Here is a 3,000-nt window from a genome sequence, read left to right on the forward strand (position 1 = left end):
TAAGTGTTGAAGCCGATATTCCCTTAGGGCGGGTACGATGGTATCTGTAGATCCAACGGCTGCCAGGTAGTGCGATAACTCTGAGAACAGCTTCCCAGTCAAATTGGTACATCTGGCGCTTGAGTGCGGCTTCATGAAAGGCGTCCAATCCTTCTAGAATAGGGGGAAGACCCAGAGCTTGTTGAATGGCCTCTTCTGTAATGGGGACTTGCTTCTGACGGACATAGACAGACTGTAGGGTTGGCAGGTAGAAGTTAGAGTAGAACTCGACTACCCAAGAAAGGTTGACCTGCCTTGGCTGTCTCTGTAGGAAGCCCCATTGTCTTCATACAATTTGCGGCTCGACAAAAGTAGCAATATTGGGTGGGAGGATAAGAAGGTATTCGTTGTTATAGCTCCTTTCTGCGAGGATAGGGAACATCTGCTCACAGTAGCGATTGGGAAATCGCGCAGTGTCCTTTGCTGGAAAGGCTTTCTCCTTTTTATCAACCTTGATGATCCTCTTAACTCTTTTTGTTGAGGGCTTGACTGCAGTTGAAGAAGGCTCTGCCACTAATGCTCTTTTAGTACCTCTTCTTGCTGGGGGTTTGGGAGCAGCCTTCTCTTTTCCTTTCTTGGTGGCCATCCTGAAAAAGGGAAGAGAAAGTAAATTAAATTTAAAGAAATATATAGCAAGGAAGAGAACGGAAAAGGTGGGGATGGATGCACATTAGGAGGTAATTGACATTAACACACGCTCATGAGTACATGTGAAAAGTCATCAATGGAAAATAGCTAGTGCATATAATGACAAGTGAATGCAAGGTGTTTATTGGCATGCTGGAAAGGGCATGAGTAGCATAGATCAAGTATCACTCGTAACAAACCATCACGTTTGTATTGACAATTATTTTCAATTAATATAATAGTAAAGGGAGTTTATGAAAAGCAGCATTGAATAGTAGAATAACATAGAGAAGTGCATAATGCCATATGGGCTTTTTCACAAACACATAGCATGCATGGTAGATAAGGTATAGAAAGTATTAAAGTGAACATGCAAGCAATCCTTTAAAAATTAATATATAATTGTTAAACAAGTGCAACAATCCACAAGCATATAATGAGGAATAATGATTCAAATAAAATTCTAACACCATGTAAAAAGGAAAGAAGAAGAAGGAAAATATGGATAATGAAAAGAAAAAGGAAAGAAAAAAATAACATATAAAATAAGAAGAATGATAGAAAAGGAAAGAGGGAAGAAGAAAATAAAACCTTGTTAATAGAGGTGAAAGAGAGAGAGAGAAAGGGGAGATAGAAGGAAGAAGGGAGAAGGAAGAAATAAGGAGGGAAAAGAAAAATTAGGATTTGGAGAAGAAGAAGAAAAGATATTTTGGCAATTAAGTTTGAGCTGTGCGGCGCAGGCGACGCGGCCGCGTGGGGCACGCGTTTGCGCGATTGCGCTTCAAGTAAGGTGACGCGGTTGCATCGGTCACGCGGTCGCGTGACCCATGTTGTGCTTCTGGTGCGAGTGTAGCTTCGCGCCTGCACAACTCTCTGTTCGAATTGATATATTTGCCAAATTTGGGGTGACGCGATCGCATGGGGCATGCGATCGCGTGAGTGGGCTTCAGAAGGGAACGACGCGGACGCATGGGCCATGCGTCCGCGTGGATAGAATTGTGCGTTCAGCACCAATCCAGCACCACTCACGCACAATAATTCGTTGTGCACCCTTGTTACGTCGAAAATCAGAGCACGCGGCCGCGTGGGGCACGCGGTCGCATGGGTCGATTTGTGCCACTGGCATGCCTCCAGCCACGCTCCAGCGTGACTCTCTGTTCGTTTTTATTTTCTCCCCTCTCCTTGCAACGCGGACGCGTCGCTGATTCGGTCGTGTCGCGTGGCGTTTTTTTTAAATAATAAGAATATGCAAATGCAGATGCACGAAATGTACTGATAAGGAGAAGAGTTATTGAATATGAAAAACTAAAAATAAAGAAAAGAACGATCATACCATGGTGGGTTGTCTCCCACCTAGCACTTTGCTTTAACGTCCGTAAGTTGGACGCTTCACTAGCTCAATCTTCTGCTATGTGGGGATCTTCCAAGAGGAAGATCTCAAGCTCCTTGTTTTTCTGCGTCTTCTCGCCATGGTATAGCTTCAGGCGTTGTCCATTAACTTTGATAAGTTCAGAACTTGAAGGATGACTTAGGTGATAAACTCCGTACGGTTCAGCCTTCTCTACTCTGTATGGACCTTCCCATCTTGATCTCAACTTGCCTGGCATGAGCCTCAGTCGAGATTTGTAAAGGAGGACTAAATCCCCAGGTTGGAACTCATTTTTCTTGATGTGCTGATCATGTACAACCTTCATCTTCTCCTTGTATATTCTTGAGTTCTCATAAGCTTCTAGGCGACGGCTCTCCAGTTCTTGCAGTTGCAACTTCCTTTCAGCTCCGGCTTTCTCAATTTCCATATTGCACTCCTTGACTGCCCAAAAGGCTCTGTGCTCTACTTCAACTGGGAGATGACAAGCTTTTCCATAAACTAAACGGAAAGGACTCATCCCAATGAGTGTTTTGTATGCTGTTCTATATGCCCAGAGTGCATCTTGTAGCCTGGTGCTCCAGTCTTTTCTATGAGGTTTGACTATCTTTTGCAAGATACGCTTTATCTCTCTGTTTGACACCTCGGCTTGCCCATTGGTCTGAGGATGGTATGCTGTCGCAACCTTATGAATTATCCCATGCTTCTTCATTAATCCTGTTAGTCTCCTGTTACAAAAATGGGTGCCTTGATCCCTCACGATTGCCCGTGGTGATCCAAAGCGACAAATAATATGGTTTCTCACAAAGGAAACAACAGTGTTAGCATCATTAGTGCGGGTAGGAATTGCTTCCACCCATTTGGAAACGTAATCCACAGTTAACAATATATAAAAATAACCATTAGAATTTGGAAATGGACCCATGAAGTCAATGCCCCAAACATCAAAAATTTCATAGAAAAGCATA

The sequence above is a fragment of the Arachis hypogaea genome, chromosome 18, assembly GCF_003086295.3.
Source record: "Arachis hypogaea cultivar Tifrunner chromosome 18, arahy.Tifrunner.gnm2.J5K5, whole genome shotgun sequence".
Taxonomy (NCBI): domain Eukaryota; kingdom Viridiplantae; phylum Streptophyta; class Magnoliopsida; order Fabales; family Fabaceae; genus Arachis; species Arachis hypogaea.